Here is a 19,532-nt window from a genome sequence, read left to right as displayed (position 1 = left end):
GACTGGGATAAAGTCATTTTCTCTCATGAATCCCCTTTTCGATTGGGGCATCTGGAAAAAAGCTTATCCGGACAAGACAAATGTTAGAAAAATGCTTATGTTATCATAAATATTATTGCTGACAAAGACAGTAGAAAATGTCTAGTCTATGATATATCACGAGTTGCGCCAACATATCTACTAAGAGGCGTAACCTGCTTAAAAAGTAACCAATCAGAATGATGCATGCTATTAGAAGCAGATAAGAAGTATAAGAAGTTATATAAACTATGTAATCCAAATACGTAATTAGACAACGCTTCGACTTTTGTGTGTTGTGTGCCTTGTCTCGATTATGCGCATAATCTATTAAAGGAAATAACTTTTTCTGAGGAGAATTCGACCATTAATTCAACCAACAACAAGGTGAGACATCGGTCCTGTGTCATGCCAACAGTAAAGCATCCTGAGACTATTCATGTGCTTCTCAGCCAAGGGAGTAGGCTCACTGACAATTTTGCCTAAGAACACAACCATGAATAAAGAATGGTACCAACACATCCTTCAACAGCAACTTCTCCCAACCATCCAGGAAGAGTTCGGTGATGAACAATTCATTTTCCAGCATGATAGAGCACCTTGGTTTGGGGAACAAAACATCAAAATGTTGGGTCCAAGGCCTGGAAACTCCCCAGACCTTAATCCCATTGAGAATGTGTGGTTAATCCTGAAGAGGCAAGAGGCCCAGAAGTTAAATGACAACATGCCAGGACAGATTGCAGAGGTCTTGAAAATGAAGAGCCAACACTGCAAATATTGACTCTTTGCATAAACAATGTAATTTTCAATAAAACCCGCTGACACTTATGAAATGCTTGTAATTATACTTCAGTATACCATAGTAACATATGACAAACAATATCTAAGAACACTGAAGCAGCAAACTTTGTGGAGACCGACAATTGTGTCATTCTCAAAACATTTGGCCACGACACTACAGTACTGGAGACCTTATCTCCAGAAGGATTTAGATATGCTGGAGAAAGTTCAGAGAAGGGCTACTAACATGGTTCATGGATTACAGGATAAAATTTAACAGGAAAGGTTAAAGGATCTTAACATATACAGCCTGGAAGAGAGATGTGACAGCGGGATATGATAGAAGCATTTAAATACTTAAAGGGAGTCAACTTGATAAAGCAAGAGAGTTTATTTAAATTAAGAAATACTATCACAACAAAAGGACATAGTCTTAAGCTAAAGAGGTAAAGGTTTTAAAGTAACATCAGGAAATCTTTGAAGCTGGTTAATTCAGTTTACCCCATCAAGCCATATATGTTTGAAAACTCAACACCCCAGGGCATTTCAAATGCTGGTATTTTAACCCTTTCCATGCACTAATTTTACCACCAGCCTTTCTCAAAATTTGTGGTGGTATTTTTGTGTGTGCCCCCCTACACACACACATTGTACTTCTGGTATGGATTTACAGCTCCTGGTATATCTCACTGTCAAACAAAACAGTACAGTGATGCCCCCATGCATGGGTTTGTCAGGTATTTGGTAGGCAAAAGGTTACCTTAGCGAGGTGTTTTGTTTTTTGGAGTTTGGACATCTGGTCAGTCTGTGCCCATGTTACCTTTTTGGGACATCTTTAAAACCGGCCAATTCGATTTACCCCATCAACTCAAACATTTTTTTAAACTAGACACCCCATGAGCATTTAACATGCCAGTATTTTAACTATTTCCATGCAAGAAGAAGATCTAACACACATTTTAGAACTGTACGGGAGATAGGAACCGCGGTGAAGCCCGCAGACAATTGGAACTGCATTGCTACACACACCGGTTGTCCCACCATGTTGCACTTTTGAGATTACATTAAGCTTGTAGGGGGCAATACCTGGTGGTTTTATTACCAATCTTTATGACCGGGGTTTACCCAGCTGCAGTGTCAGATCATGATGCTTTTTGGACCATAACATCCTCGAACCCTGAGCTCTTCTTTGGTTCCCCCGGGATTGATGCCGCTCCCTCGGGATCACCCCTAAATACTGACTTTTTCGTGTGGGCATTGCTGGCCATAGAACTGTATGGCATCGCTGGGCTGTCTGGTGGTTGAGATCAATGAGTTTACACCCCTAATCCTATAATGTCTTGTGTATAAATATCTGTGTTGTATGACAGTATAATAGTCTGCAATCTTGCGAAAAGGGCCCTCTTTAGCTAATATTATCGGTTTGTCTTAGTGTGTCAGTTCTGGTTTGTCATACCCTTTTAATGTATGTACAATACATTTTACTTACATAGTGCCCACAATTTACTAAGCATTTGGTACAATAAAAGTTAATAATAATAGTAATAAGCTCCATATGCATCATAAAAATTGAAAAACATCTTACCAGTATTAGACTATTTAAAGTTTCCATTCCATCCAGCACAATATCTTTAGTTTCAGAATAGTTGAACGACACCTCTAAAGCCAATGATATCATTAAAATAAAATTTTCCACAAGTTCCTTCTGTAGTGATATTTTCTCCTTTTCAAAAAACTCTTTTATAACAGAATTGTTGATAACATACATAGCACTGTCAGCTTTTACCTTTAAGGAGTAAAAATGTGTTTATTAAAACATATCTAATGCAAGGAAGAATGAGCAAATACCAATACCTAACAACTTGACATTACTTGCCACAAAGTTAAATAACCAGTGTCAGAAGATTATTGAACAATCACACATATGTTTATTGGAGTTTATTGGTGGACATAGTTAAAAAAAAAAAAAAGGAGAAAAGTCACTAACTAGACCTTCACAATACTTCATCTGCCACAGCCTTAAGGTACTCTGTGGCTATGTGGACTATGCCTTCCCCTGACAGAGGTTTCGAGTAGAATGAGAAAAAGGCAGAATAAAAGACACAAAAAAGCAGGGTTGTCTGGGGCGTGGCTTGGCTAGCAATGGAGTAGGATGCATGGTGGTGGAGCTCCTCCAACAATCTTTTACAACGGCCCTTTTTATTTCTTTTTTCCGTACTGACTTATGATTTTTCGGTACTAATTGCATCCAAGATGTCTGCGGGCAAGGCAAAATCGTCTGCTCACAACATACCTACTTTTTTCGAGACCAAATCAAGGAGGAAGACATCTTCCCGCGCTTTGCCGGTCATCCAAGATGGAGAGGAGGACTCAGACGCCTCGCAGGGCCTGGATGTTGTTCCTCCTCACCGATCTCCTTCACCCTTAGCGGAAGATCCAGACCATCAAGCCATAACCATCTCCGCTATGAAATTGCTACTCGACGAGATGCGCCTGAAATTCAGGCATGATATGACAGACGCTCTCTCTGAGATTCAGAAAGACATCCGCGAGCTTGGAGGCCGCACTGCGCATCTTGAAGACAAGATGGAGGAGTTCACGTCGGCACACAACTCTGTGGTCGACACGTGTAATTCTTTACAGGATGAAGTGGACTCTCTGCTTCTCAAGCTCAGTGATTTAGAGGACCGCTCTCGCCGAAATAATTTGCGAATCCGCGGTATACCCGAGGACGTTGTCTCAGAGGATTTACTTACCTATGCCACCACGCTGTTCCGCTCGGTGTTGGAGCTTCCCGTGTCTGAGGAGATCAAAATCGACCGGATCCATAGATTGCCTCGTCCTAAAACGCTGCAAGGATCACCCCCACGAGATGTCATCCTTCGGATTCATTTCTACGAGCTCAAGGACAAAGTTATGCAGAAGGCAAGACACAAGACTGCTCTCCCAGAGCAATATCGTGATCTGCAGTTTTTTCAGGACCTCTCCCAGTACACTCTGGAACAACGTAAGGCTTTTCTAGCCGTTACTGCTGCGCTCAGGGCTCACAAAATTCCCTACCGATGGGGGTATCCCACTCGTCTACTCATCAACAGAGATGGCACCACGCACCTGGTTAAAACACCGGCCGCAGGCTCTCAATTGCTCTCTGATTGGGGCCTGCTTGAAGCTCCTTCGAAATCCTCCTCTGCGCGGGACCCGCTTCCACCCACCAGGTCTCCCCCCAAACGGCTCGCCCGAGAATGGGATGTAGTGCACTCCAAACGCTCTCCTACGCACACGTGAACTGCTCGGATGCATCTCAGGCCTATGTGCAGGCTATGGTCTAAGGTCGCCCGGGACATTTTATTCATCATACGCCATCACCATTTTTTTTTTTTTTTTTTTATTATTTTCAGCTCCTCTTGGCTCCGATATGCTTCCATTGTGGCTTCGCTGTTGACGCCTCATCCCACCTGGAGCGTTTGTTCCGCTGTTTCATCCCTTCTGCTCTACACCACACTTACGGATGATACACCCTCGTGTTCTGGTCGTTCTCCACCGTCCGACGACGTCTGTGGACAGCTTCATGCCTCGACTGTTGGTCCTCTCGATAATTGGACAGGTTGGACTCTCGCGTACTTCTCTGCTTGGACTTCGGTTTTTGCGTGCGCCTCAATCGAATCCTTCCACGGTTTTGGAGAACTCTTTCTGGGCTGCAGTGGTGAGACCTGCTGCTTTCTATTATGCTTTAACCCGTTTTTGGTATTTTTTCTTTTTGTAATTATTTACTTTTGTTCTTTATTTTTCAATTGTTTAATTATCTGCTTTTTACACCACACGAGACACACCGTTACATATGCTTTCCCGGAGGCCTGTGGCTCGGTCCTTCTGTAGCCCCATCGGGCTTACATACCGCCCTACTTGACATCTTCACTTTTCCCTCATACGTTTTGCGCCGTGTCGTTTACATGTGGCTTCATGTCTCTGTGTGTTCGATTTGGTGCTAGGGACACACTGGATATACTGCTACACGTATATATTCTGCACTTCACACCAGCTCCTCCAGCCAACCACATTATGTCCTATTATATTCTCTCTTCTTATACGAGACATTTTATACAAACTTTTTTGTTCCATCACACCTCCCTTGCCTGCACACACAAGTACTTTTACATAAGTCATGACATTTTTGTTTAAGTTGCTCAATTGGGGTCTTTTTTTTTGTTCTTCCTTTTACATATGTTGGAGGTCTCCCCCTATCCTATTCGGGAACGACCTTTCCTTCCTTGTGTAGTTTCTCTACACGATACGGGTTCTCACCCCCCCCTGACGGCCCACAGCTGTATGGGTCGATTAAGTTTTGAGTTCCATACCAGTTTTGTGTTTTCTTTGATTTTTCTTTTTACTCTGGGAGCGTTTATATTATATTGCTGCATCTTTGATGTTTGTTTCCATGTAATTGCTGACCTGTCAATTATGTTTTATTTTCTTTTAAATGCACCACACGTCAACATGTTATTTTTTTTATTTTTTTTTTATTTTTTTGTTTTTTTGTTTTTTTTTTGTTCTGGGCGCGGCTCGTCGCACTGTATACCTTGGGATTTTCTTCCTTGGGGGTCTCTGTTGAATTTTTTTTCCACTACCGTATTTGGTCCCATATCTTTTAATTTTTACCACTATGGCATCCCTTAACCTTTTGTCATAAAATGTTAATGGCCTGAATACTCCACATAAGCGGAGACTGCTCCATTCTGAGGCCAAGAAACAACATGCTCACATTCTTTGTGTGCAGGAAACTCATTTCAAGCAACCTTCTCCTCCACATTTCTTTTTAAAGGATTTCCCGTGGCACTTTCACTCCATGGCAAAAACATGTAAAGCGGGAGTCTCTATTTTTATTTCGAAACACCTTTCTTTTCAGTTAATTAAAAAGACAGCAGACCCCCAGGGTAGATATCTGATCGTTAATTGCATCATTAATTCTATTGATTATACCTTGGTTTCCTTTTATGCGCCTAACACCTCTCAAACACATTTTTTCAAGAAATTGTTATCCAAAGTAGACTCCCTTAAAAAAGGCCATCTTATTCTGTGCGGTGATCTCAATGCATTTTTTTTACCCCCTCTTAGATACCTCCTCTGCCCTGACTGGCACATACGGCAGGCAAATGAGATCCCTTGCTAACGCTCTATCCACCACTTTACATTTGTTTCAACTTTAAGATGTTTGGCGCCTTCGTCACCCTTCTGAACGGGACTATTCTTTCTTTTCTGCACCACACAATTCTTACACTAGAATCGACTGCATTTTAGTTGATAAAATTACACTTCAGGCAATCCAGGACTGCTCTATCGGCGTCATTAACTGGTCGGATCACGCTCCCTTACACTTAAAGTTGCGTGTCACACATCCTTTCCAAGGCAAAGGCTCCTGGCGCCTTAATGACGCTCTCCTTACTGACGATTCTTTCACATCACAAATTCGCTCCCACTTAGATTTGTTTTTTCAGGAGAACATTGATTCTGTGGACTCGGTTGAAACCTTGTGGAATGCCCATAAGGCTGTGATTCGGGGCCGGTTTATTAGTATGGCTTCATATCTTAAAAAGCAAAGGGAGAAGGAGGGTGATAAAGACTCTTTGCTTCTCTAACTATATGACCTAGAGGCTTTGAATAAAAGTTCTCCGTCTCCCCAGCATGCTGCTGAGATCTGACGCATTAGACTCAAATTAGATGAAATTCAATCTCGCCACACAGCTTTAATGATGTTGAAAATCAGACAACGCTTTTATTCCAAAGGAAATAAGGCAGACACGATGCTAGCTCACAAACTTCGACATTTTTCAGCCCTGGCGCGTCCCTCTTCTCTTCGTTCCTCGCAGGGAATGGTTTTACGAGATCCGTCCCATATTGCTAGTGAGTTTGCTAATTACTATTCCTCTCTCTATAATCTATCTACTGATGCCTCTACTCCTCAGCCTGCGGCTGACTCTATTAACGCTTATCTTGACTCTGTTTCCTTACCCTCTCTCACGGATGATATGAGGCTTAGTCTCGACGCTCCCATAGATTTAGATGAAATAGAAATCATTACACGCCAACTTAAAAACAATTCTGCCCCTGGCCCGGATGGATTGACAGGTCTATACTACAAAACCTTTTTCCCAATTCTTGGCCCTCACCTTCTCTCTCTCTTCCAATCTTTCACATGAAAGATTGAGGGCCAAGGGGTGCATCCCGACTGAAAACCTTTGTGCACAAATAGTTACCCTTCCTAAGCCAGGCAAGACTCCAGATAGATGTGAGAATTTTCGTCCTATCTCGTTGTTGAACAATGACATTAAGAGATATGCCAAGCTCTTAGCAAATAGGCTCTCCACGATTCTCCCTTTCCTTCTCAACTCTGACCAGGTGGGTTTTGTTAGACACAGACAAGCGAATGACAATACCCGTAAGTTTATTGACCTTTCCTGGGAGGCCTCGCGACGCAAAACCCCTTGTCTCTTCATCTCATTCGATGCGGAAAAGGCCTTTGACAGGCTGCATTGGCTTTTTCTTTCCTCTGTCCTCCAGAAGTTTGCTTTTTCACCTTCCACGGTTCGCTCCATCATGGCCCTCTACTCTTCTCCTTCTGCATCTGTCCTTTTCTCGGGTTTTCTCTCACCTCCGTTTTCGATTTCTAATGGGACGCGTCAGGGTTGCCCACTATCCCCTCTGTTGTACACATTGGCCCTGGAACCACTGGCCCAATCTATCCGCTCTGATCCGTTGATACATGGTTTCCAGCATGCTGGTGGACATGAATCTATTCTTGGTCTTTTTGCAGACGACATCTTAGCAGCTATCACGAATCCCTCGGTGTGAATTGGGCCAATAATGCAGGTAAGGAAACTTACCTGCATTATTGGCCCAATTCACACACTACTCAGCGGTGTCTTACCATAAACTGAACATACACAAAACACAGGCTATGCACATACACCTCCCGGCTCATTTATCTACCTCGCTTCGGGCCACGTATAATTTTGAGTGGCGGCGAGATTACCTCTCTTATTTGGGAATTAAGCTTCCTAAATCCCTGTCCAAATTGAATGATTTTAATATCATCCCTCTGTGGAAACATATACTCAACACAATACAAGGTTGGCGGTCGTTCGACTTTTCCTGGCTCGGGCGCATCGCGTCAGTCAAAATGATGGTCCTTCCAAAATTGTTATACGTTTTTAGAGCAGTCCCGGTTGCTATCCCTTCTCAGTTCCTATCGCGCATACAAACCTCGCTTAACGTCTTTATTAATTTAAGTGGTCGCTCCAGGATCTCCAAACAGTCCTTTTGCTCTCCTAGGTTCAAGGGAGGTATGGGTGCACCGGACATTGGGGCATACTACAATAAGCGGTTGCTTTTCACTACCGCACTTACATTCCTCGTTGGGTGTTATTGGAGAATTCCTATTTGCACCCTTATTCAGTATCGCAGCTCCTACACGTTATATTCCGCCTCTCCCTCCTCTCCCACCCACTACACTTTGTACGTTTAGGATATGGTCTCGGGTTGCTAAGCGACTTCCTTCATTGCAGCACCTCACTAGGGCTACACCGTTATGCTCCTTGGAATTGTTAATCCCGCACTTACACGTACAAGCTTGGGAGTCTCACTCGCCCCTCCGTTTAGGCGACCTTTTCCACTGTGGTTCTTTACGTTCATTTTCTGATTTGTGTGCCACGTATTTGTTTCCACCACGAGACTTTTACAAATATTTACAAATTAGGCACTTACTTCAGTCTCGCAACCCTTTTCTGCCAATTAATATTTCCTCCTCGCACCCAATCGTTCCTTTATGTTTAGCTTCTGCTCCCCGTAAAGGTGCAATTTCAGTGTTCTATACCTCTCTCCTATCAGATCTCTGGGAGAATAAACTCCCTAATATGTTGGCGTGGGAAAAGGAGTTGGGCACTACATTTCCACTAGAGACGTGGCTCGAGTCTGAGGAGGCGATGAGAGGTGTGACACATTGTACCAACCATGTTGAATTACAAAAAAAGCTAGCATGTAGATGGTATTTGACACCAAAACGTCTATCACACGTTTCCCTCCTGTTCCACCCTATGCGTGAAGGGATGCCACTCTGAGGGTACGATGTTGGATGTCTGGTGGTCATGCCCACCTATATTAGCTGTGTGGCAGAAATTGTTTAACTTTCTTGAGTCCTCCCTAGGGGTTCGCCTCCCCTTTTCACCACTAGCTAGCGCTTCTTCACATGTTCCCCGACCATCTCTCTCCTCCTAGTAGGAAATTGATTATACATTTTTTTCTGGCGGTTAAACTACTCATAGCCCGCCACTGGAAATCGATAGAGATACCCCGTCTATACGACAACACTTAGATCGTATCCATGTAATGGAAAAACTTTCTTTCAGGAATGACCTTGGATTGTCATGCGTGACGCCACGTTTTGGGAGGGTGATTAGTCCCAGGTGTTGACGAGCCGCGTCTAGGTGCTATTGTAGTTTCTTATCAGTTTTTTTATGTTATTGTTCTCTCCTGCCTATGGCTGTGGTTCCCGGGATGTCCTATCCCCCCCCAGGAGGGTCTGCTTATGTCATGTTCTTTATTATGGGTTTTTTTTTAGGGGGGGTTTGGGGGGGGTTTTCTTGTTTTTTTGTACATGATATTGGTCATTATTCCGTATAACCTCTACAGATCTACATTACCTCAGGTCAATACGTCTAAGGTGCTTCGCTCCCAGGGTCAAGTGTTGGTTTATGTTTTTGTTTATAGATCTTTCCAGGCGCTCAGTTGTCCTGGTTTGCTTCACAGAGGCACTTTTTATGTGGCTTTCAGGCTGTTAATGTAACGATCTTCAGTAATTGCTGTCACCTACTTCACATTGTCATGATGCTATGTGTTATTTAACAACTCTCTTATATATATACTTTGTATAATTGCTATTCTCGCCTTGGTGACTATGTATCATGATGGGGCTCTTGTACGATGCTCCCTCTCCTGTTTATTTTCTCATGCTGAGGTGTGATGCTATGTATTCGTCATTGTACGTCCTGAGAGTCTGTTCATGTACCTTTTGACTACTGTGCCTTTTTTTAAAGAAACAAAAAAGCAGGGTTGTGAGCAGTCTCAGAATATGGGAATTCCAGCCCACCAAATATTATATTATTATTGAGAGTAAATGTCCACTGTACCACAGCCTTTAGACTCTGAAAAGAGATGTAGTAGCCAGATCACCTCCCATGGATTGCTGTTTCATCCTTAATGGGACAGGATACATTTACCCTCAAGGGATCCATGTATAAAGTGGATACAGAGGCAAAAGGTGATCATTGTTGACCTTATTTGAATGCGCCTACCCAGAATCCCTTGTGGTTGTGTCAGCACCACAAGATTTTTGAGGGAAAAAAAAACAAGCCTTCTGGTGGATGTATATTAACGCTTAATAACGCTTCTGCTATCCCCTTTATTTTAAGTGGAAGGGCTTTCAATCACCTTTACCCAACCATAACTTTTGCTATTGGTATTTCTTGTGCTTCTCCAAACCTCAAGTATTAAGCCAGTATCACAACCTCATGCTGATGGGTCCCATTAAGAACTAAACAGCTGTCCATGGGTAGTGATCTGGCTACTGCATATCTCTTTCCAGAATTCTGTCTAATGGCTGTGGTACCTCAGACTCAATTTAACAGTTAAATAACCAGTGGCAGAAGATTATTGAACGATTTGTTAAATACTCTCAAGGGATCATGTATAAAGTGGATATAGAGGTGAAAGCTGATCATTGTTGATCTTATTTGCATGTGCATACCCAGAACCCCCTGTGGTTGTGGCAGCATCACAAGATTTCATAAAATAATATATGATTTTTGTGGGCCGCTAACAAAGAGAAAGGGAAAGGGAAAAAAATTGTAAAGATGTGATGAAAACTTAAAGGGTAAAAATAAAGGGTCAGCCTTTAGGATGTGACCTTGAACATGAAGGGAATTTAAAAAAAGGGTCCAATACACTGAAAATATACTCATCAAATGTTTAAAACTGGTAGCTAAAATGTTAAATCAGCAAAACTTTACATACCTGTTTGGTAACTTTTAGTAGGTCAATTAACATTAAAATAATATCCAATATTTCATCCTGAAAAAAAATTACTACAGGTTACAAAATTATTGCTTCTTTTTTCAGTTTCAACTGCTTTCCCATAAATATAACATTTTTTATGATGCCAAACTTCGTGCTTTTCCTTAAACCCTAGCAAACCTTACTGTACCCTGATGTCTATAATGACCCCAAAGGGATCACCAGACAAAAACAAGTTTAAAAAAATAATAAAAATAAATGGTAAAAAAAAGTGAAAACTTTTTAAAAATGTATAGATGCCCAAATGATTTATAGGCCTCCCACTAGAATATTTTTTTTAATTATTCACAGATCTCTAAAGACATGTAAAGGAGCATTTTGTTCCCTTTTTAAAATAAAAATGCATGCATGCAGATTGTGACGGAACCCTCAATCACTGGGGACCCAGGAGAGGCCTGAGAGCTTTGTAAAGACTTCTGTGTGTAGGTACAGGGGTTCAGTTTCTACTGATATTCCCCCTGGTACAGGTTTTACCATATTCATTTGGGATTGGTCCTATACTTTGTCAACACAGATGATAATTTATATTATAACTTGTCCCTGTGTCTCCCCATGTTTTCAGTTACCCTCAGAAGTATATTATCTGATCACTTGCTGAGGGGATTATCTCAACCTCAGGATCTGTAACCCAGGAGAGACAGCCACTGTTTCAGTTTAATGGCAGACTCTTCTCCCCCACCCCATGGTGCACTACTATGTTGTATAAGTCAGTCCTCCACCCCCATGGTGCACTAATAAGTTGTATAAGTCAGCCCTCCCACCCAGTTCCACCACTACAGACATGTACCCGGCCAAACCCTGGAACTGATTTCGGACAGTAATAGATAGTGGAGGTTGGGACCCTATTGTATCTGGGAGGCAGATTAAGGGGGCGGTTGTGTATCCCAATATCTTGATTTATGTTAATGTGTGCTTTGCTGGCTATATCCAAAAATAAGGCAGTCTTCATTCTGTTTATGCCCTATACTGAGTCTCGCCTTGTGAGGCAAGAGTGTGTTGTCCCAGGCTAAAGGAGAACATGTCAGCAGATGTAGTCGGTACATCTAACTTACTGAAGAAAGTAAATTTGTACTTTTCCCAATCACCAATGTCAGAGAACCCCTAGTCTATTGCTGTATTTGCTTGATTATAAGACGACCCCCCCCAAATTTAAATATTAATTTAGAAAAAAAAAGAAAATGCCTACACTGTAAGAAAAATGTTTTACTAGTAAATACTAATTGACAGGTAAACTATTTTTTCATATTTAATAATAAACTATGATTGATAAAAATGCATTTTAGTTGCCAACCTGTCCCCCAGTTATGCACATCTGCCCCATATCTTGCTACTCTGCCTCCCAGATATGCCTTATACCCCCCTAAATGCCACTCTGCCTCCCTGAGATGCCACTCTGCCCCTCCCATATACCACTCTGCCCCCTCATATGCTTTATACCTCTATATGCCACTCTGTCCCCCACATATACCTTATACCCCCCTATTTACCACTCTGGCCATTTACCAGGTCATGGGATCAGAAACGGGACACATACGCGCCCCATGACCCGGCTAAACTGCACATGAATTCCCAACAAAGACCTCCAAAATACCCTCACCCAACAAAACACTTTGTGCAAACTGCCCCTAGACAACCTGACCCAGAGTTCCACGTAAATGTCTGTCTCAGCCCGGGGACAGGAGGTCCAGGGCAACTCCAGTTAACCTGACGCTATCACATGGTCTGATATGTTCAAGCAGATTCTCTTCAGGGATGAGTTTGCTTGAAGTCTTTGGTTTGTATCAGGCAAACTTCTAGCAAAACAGATCAGGATTGTCACTTTGTATTGCTGGGTAGGGAATAAGCCTTAACTGATGATGCTCTCCTTTCTGTCTAGCTCTTTCTTGGCAGTTCTCAAAAGCTAGTGTCATAAATCAAGTACTTACCCCAGCCAGCGTTCCCACGCTGAAACGCTGCCTTGTATGGTCTCTGCTCCTTCCCAGCTTGCTGACACGGCAGCAAGCAGGGCCTCTTCAGCTACACGCCCCCGCGGCTGCAGCCGGAGGTTAACAGGAGGGAGGGGCAGTCCCTCCGTTGCCAAGGAGACGCGTCTCTCTCTAGTTGCCGGCAGAATCCAGCTGTACGTACGACACGCTCCAGCATTGCCATAGCAACACGTTTCAAATGCTGATGTCATTTTGACGCCAAATTTGAACGTATTTAGACGCCTCAGTCCCAGTAACCTTTGCTGAAGCATCAGTTGAAGTTAGATTCCTATACTGAAGCGTTCTCTGCTTATTGACCCTTTGTGTACCAGACCCTATTCACGTTTAACCCGACTATTGACCACTTGCTGCCTGCCTTTAACCCTTGCTTCGTATTTTGACTCTGCCTCTGCTCGTGCCCCATTGTACTTTGCCTGGATTTTCCCGTGTGTATTGGTTTCTGCTATTATGAACCCTCTCGCTTATCAGCTCGCATATTGATCGTGACAGCTAGAGCCACACCATATAAGTACACTCACTGGCCACTTTATTAGGTACACCTTGCTAGTACCGGGCTGGACCCCCTTTTGCCTACAGAACTGCCTTCATTCTTCGTGGTATACTTTCTATAAGATGTTGGAAATATTCCTCAGTGATTTTGCTCCATATGGACATGATAGCAGCACGCAGTGACTGCAAATTTGTCGGCTGCACATCCATGATGCACATCTCCTGTTCCACCACATCCCAAAGGTGCTCTATTGGATTCAGATCTGGTGACTGTGGAGGCCATTGGAGTACAGTTAACTTATTGCCATGTTCAAGAAACCAGTTTGTGACATGGTGCATTATCCTGCTGGAAGATGGGTATACTGTGGTCAAAAAAAGGACATGGTCAGCAACGTGTCGCATTTAAATGATGCTCAATTGGTACTAAGGGGCCCGATGTCTGCCAAGAAAATGTCCCCCACACCATTACACCACCACCAGCCGGAGCAGTTGATACAAGACAGGATGGATCCATGCTTTCATGTTGTTTACTCTGACCCTGTCATCTGAATGTCGCAGCTGGAATCGAGACTTATCAGACCAGGCAATGTTCTTCAAGTCTTCCATTGTCCGATTTTGGTGAGCCTTTGTGAATTGTAGCCTCAGTTTCCTGTTCTTAGCTGACAGTAGTGGCACCCAGTGTGTTCTTGGCTGGTGCTATAGCCCATCTGCTTCAAGGTTCGATGTGTTGTGCTCTCAGATGTATTCTGCATACCTTGGTTGTAACGAGTGGTTATTTGAGTTACTGTTGTCTTTCTATCATCTCGATTCACATTCATCTCTGACAACAACAAGGCATTTTCGTCCACACTACTACCGCTCACTATATACCATATTGGCTCGGATATAGGCCGCACCCTTAAAGTTAGGTGCTTTTTTAAGGAAAAATTTTTCTTAGTTAAAAAAAACTTAGAATAGATATGCTGCCACTCTGCCCCCCCGAGATATGCTGCCACTCTGCCCCCCCGAGATACGCTGCCACTTTGTTACTCACTTGATCTTAACCAAAATAGCTATAGAATATGTTTCCGCAAAGTAAGTTACATTTTGAGTAACTATAGTTGTGGTATATCATCTTGTTTTGAATGATATAACTCTTTATATTAAATTTGTGGGTGTGGGCCTACAATATAAAATATTGGTTTTGCATATTTTGATCATAATTATGCTTAGAGTGGGCCCCTAATGTTGCACTTATGTTCCAGATTGGAACATTATCTCTTTGTGCTAACTAACTTTAAACCCTGCCTACCAAGAAAACTTCTAGGTTAATTAGTACAAGAGAGACCAATCAGGACACATCGTGTTTCACTTGCTCTCACGGTTTCTCCAGAGCCCCTTTCCACCACAGAAGAGGACCAGGGTACAGGTACTGGAGGCATTGGAGGACCATCATACATCTTTTGTGTGGGCAGTGGCCGGTGAAGCCACCTCCCTGAAATTAATGTTTTCATGTTGAGATGTCTGTATTACATTAACGTTAAAGTTGTTGACCTTTTATAGTGAAAAAAGTTATTCTGATTGCGCCGATCTCTAGAAGACGTGTACTAATTTTCTTCTATAATCAATGATACCATATTTACCTGAATATAGGCCGCACTTTTCCCCCCACTTTAAGTCTTTAAAGTGGGGGTGCGGCCTATATTCAGGGTTTAGCACAGGAATGTGCAATTAGTATCGCCCGACGCCCGGGACATGCAGTTCCGGGCGCTGGGTAGGCAGCAGGGTTAGGATACAGATCCCCTGCAGTGCTGCAGGGGACCCGCATCCTACTCTCCGATACGCTGAGACAGCCTTCCCTGCCAGCACTTTCCACGGGGGGAGTGCCAGCACGGGAGGTTCTCTAAAAGCATCGCGCAGACGTTCACCGGCTGCGGCAATGTGTGTAAACAACCTCCGGTGCCGGCACGTCTGCTCGATGTGCTTTAACAATCTCCCTTGCTGGGACGTCCCACGGCGGAAGTGCCGCCACCGGAAGTTGTATACGCGGATTGCATAGATGTCCCCCGCCGGTCCCGCAATACACCCCGGAGTCTGCATTGGTAAGTTTAGGGGGGGGCACATCTTGAGCGCAGAGTGGCAGCATATCTCGCGGGGGGGGACACAGAGTGGCAGCATATCTCAGGGGGGACACAGAGTGGCAGCATATCTCAGGGGGGGACACTGAGTGGCAGCATATCTCGGTGGGGACAGAGAGTGGCAGCATATCTCGGGGGACACAGAGTGGCAGCATATCTCGGGGGGGGGACACAGAGTGGCAGCATATCTATAACACTGTTTTTTTTTTTCTAAGCCAATTTTGAGCCAATACGGTATATTGTGTGATTTTGTGAAGCTGCCAGACCTGCCTGCTTTTGTGCAGATCCCCCTGCAGCTGCTTGTACCCAGAATTAACTTTTAAACATTCAAATGAGTCTTTTGATTTCCACAACTGTAAGTGGAGAATCATCAGATGAATTATTTTTTAAAAAAATCAATAAATTGTTCTTTCTCCCTAAAACTTATTTCTACTACACCACTCCCAATTCCGTATCCCACCAAACTAAACAAACTAATATCAACCTAATAAAAACTAACTAGATAAGGGTAAAAAAAAACATTTTTGTGGTACCTAATGAAATGGGCATGGAAATGGAAAACTTTCAAGGGGTTAGCAACAAAGTTTTAGTATTTTATTTTGTTCTTGAGGTGGAAAACAATATATCACACTCTTGCCCTCAGATATCAATGATGAAGGAGATAGGCGGAGGCGTTGAAATTAAAATTTATGTGATTGCTGTGATTGCTTTGCATGACTGTTGCAAAGTTGGGGTACCCTTGTTTCGGAACACCTGCTTAAATTTGCAGGAAATGTGTTTTATTGTCCAGGTCTCCTGGCTACATACAATACAGCTGAGATGTTTGAAAGCCATAGGACATGCACATTTCCTTCCAAAAATATATATATATGTATTAATACATGTTTTTATTAGACAACATGTATGAAGAAATAAAACAGTTAATATTTATTAGTTTCAATAATCACAAATTACACATACCAAATATTTTGAAAGGCTAAGGCTATTTACAGATAGCAGAGGTAACCAACATGAATCACAGAAGATTATTCCCTTTGTTACAAATTGTTAGAAACGCATGTGGTATTTTTAGTCCAAATTAGATTTGTCCGCTTAATTTTAACGCAATTTTCCAATTTGAGTGAGCTGGCATGAAAATATGTTGCTCTGTCCAACATACTTCCATGAGCTGCGCATTACATATGAAAGAGCTCGCAAGCTGCAGTTTGGCCTTCTCCGATACTTACACCAAGAAGCATTATGGATCCCCTGAACTCTCTTCCACAAAACACTTTACTGAGATGAGTCGGGAAAATTAGGTAGAAACTAAGAAATCTATTTAAAAAAAATCAGTACCTGATCTTGAAATGGTAGTCTGGAAACAACAGAAATCAATTCATTCCTTAATCCTGACTGCAGCTCATAAGAAGATTTAATTTCTTCTGTGTATAATCGATTGAGGACTTCATTTAACAAAACAACATAGTTGCGTATCTCAACGTTACTTCCCATGAATAAAAGAGTAGAAAGATTTCTCAAGCTTTCGTTAAAGCTGTGGATGAAAAGAATATTAAGAAATAAAAAATTACATGAACATAATGCCTAATGTTACATACACTATGTGCACACATACAACTAATGTTACTTACAATTTTAATTCAGAAAAATCTGTACCATTTGTGTACATGACGAATCTTGGAAAAACAGTGACATCCACTGAGCATGGTTGGGTTTTTGATCCAAATATATTTGTAATTTGTGAAAACACAGTAACTAAAATTAAGAAAAAATAGAAATAAAAATAAATATATAATCAAGCCAGTATTACCCACAGACAGCATCATTAACAAACGCTCAAATACAGATACCAAAACACATACCAAAGTAATTTAGCCTGCAAAATGTAACAATCAAATGTAATGCTTTGCCTAAAAAGGAACCATATCACTTTAAGGGTAAAGCATTATATAGAGGGTGGACCTTTAGTCTGCTTTGTTGAATGGACCCATTGGTTCTTTCAGCAGCACCTCAAAATCTGACTTTATATGCTCTTTATGGTGTGTTTCCCTTTTTTTCTATTAGGTTTTGTAGTATATTTGCAGGTTCTCACCAGACCACATTGGTGCCTTATTAATGGTGATCAGAGAAGGCTTTAAATTATAGGAAAGTATCAGTGAATTAAAAGGCAGTGCAGTCCTATAGATTCAGCTTTATTGTTAGCAATACAGCCTTGTTAGGATTATATAGGACTTTCTAAAAGTAGCAGGCTAAGCAATATACGGTCATCATAGTGTGATGGATTCTCCAATGCTGTTACGGACATGATTAAATGTGCACCATTTTAGGTCTAATATAAAATATAATTCTGTGTGTGTGTAAGGGCAGTGTACATGTGTGTGTGTGTGTGTGTAAAGGCAGTGTATGTGTATACGTGTGTTTATGGGTTGGTGTGTGTGAGGGCAGTGTACATGTATGTGTGTATGTGTGAGGGCAGTGTACATGTATGTGTAAGGGCAGTGTACATGTATGTGTGTGTAAGGGTAGTGTACATTATGACAGAACCTTCCATCACTGGGGCACCTGGAGAGGTGTGAGAGCCAGCCTCCTCCCTATCGACTATGGGCCTAGGCCTTGTAGAGACTTCTGTGTGTGGACAGAAATTTTTTACTCAGAGTCTCAAAACTGTAACGTCAGCATTGTTGATTGTATAGGTGTGAAGTATTTCCCCTGTCATTGTGTGAGTTAGCCCTTGTCTTAAGACAAGGTAGGTATGACTAGGTGTCACTGCTGCATACCTAATTATCAATTACACAACAGATAGCTTTTAATCCTATGAGCTCCTGTTATCTCTGTGTCCTGGCCATTGTCTGTCTCAAGCCAATTATATGTCTATCATCCTGCCACATCTACCTCCCCAATTAATGTAATTATGTCTCATGTCATTCTGTCCTTCCCCCGGATATTGTGTTGCAGGATTTGATCTAATTACTTCCTTTCTGACATGGTAATTAGATCATGTGATATTTGTCTTGCCCCTTTTCTTACTTGTGTATATATAGCTCTGTATTTGGTTTTAATAAAGGAGTCCTGTTTGCACCTCAACATGAGTATTGCCTGATGTTTGGGGTGGGCTGCTATGATCCTTTATTGTCCTTTTCAGGACAATAGCCACGCTGTGTAGCTAAGCCTCGGATAGCCACAGTGCCAACGCAGCTCCAGCGCAGCGACGCCCCCCTTCTATCTACAACGCTGGTTCTGCCTGGCGCTGAAGGGGTGAATTGTTGATGTCCCGGCAGAAGGAAGCAACGATTGGCGGTAGTACCCAGTCAGGGTACAGGTCGGTCCCTTCACATACATGTATATGTGTGTGTGTAAGGGCAGTGTACATGTATATGTGTGTGTAAGGGCAGTGTATGTGTATATGGGTGTGTGTAAAGGCAGTGTATGTGTATATGGGTGTGTTTAAAGGCAGTGTATGTGTATATGTGTGTGTGTAAAGGCAGTGTATGTGTATATGTGTGCTTATGGGCAGGTGTGTGTAAAGGCAGTGTGTAAGGGTCCTGGGAGGGACCCTTTTTTAATTTAAAAAAGTCTGCTGCTGTGGACTACTCTTCTAATGATCCTCAGCCAGCATTATGGTGGACACCTGGCTGGCTGAGAATCATGGGAATTTTAGTTCACAGCTAGCATCTGCAGCTTTACTGTTGCTGCACTTCCCATGATGCTCAGCCAGCATCATGGAAGTAGTATGTTTGGCTGAGCCTCATGAGAATTCAATTCAATGTGTTGGTTATTTTTAATATGCATAACTGGGCTGACAAAATTGAAGCGTGTTTTAAGTGGTGATGCGAGCGCGACATTGTAAAGTTCAATTACTTGTATCGGAGAGTTCTGTGAATTTTTTTTTAAAAAAGTGTCCCTCTTTCACATTTTGAAATCTTAGGAGGTATGATGTATGTAAGCATGTATGAATGTATGTGTGTCTGCCTGAGTATGTATGTATGCATTCATATATGTATGTATGAGTGTCTGAGCATTGTGA

This window comes from Spea bombifrons, chromosome 5, assembly GCF_027358695.1.
Source record: "Spea bombifrons isolate aSpeBom1 chromosome 5, aSpeBom1.2.pri, whole genome shotgun sequence".
In the NCBI taxonomy this organism is placed as follows: Eukaryota; Metazoa; Chordata; class Amphibia; order Anura; family Pelobatidae; genus Spea; species Spea bombifrons.
This window is presented reverse-complemented; position numbering follows the sequence as displayed.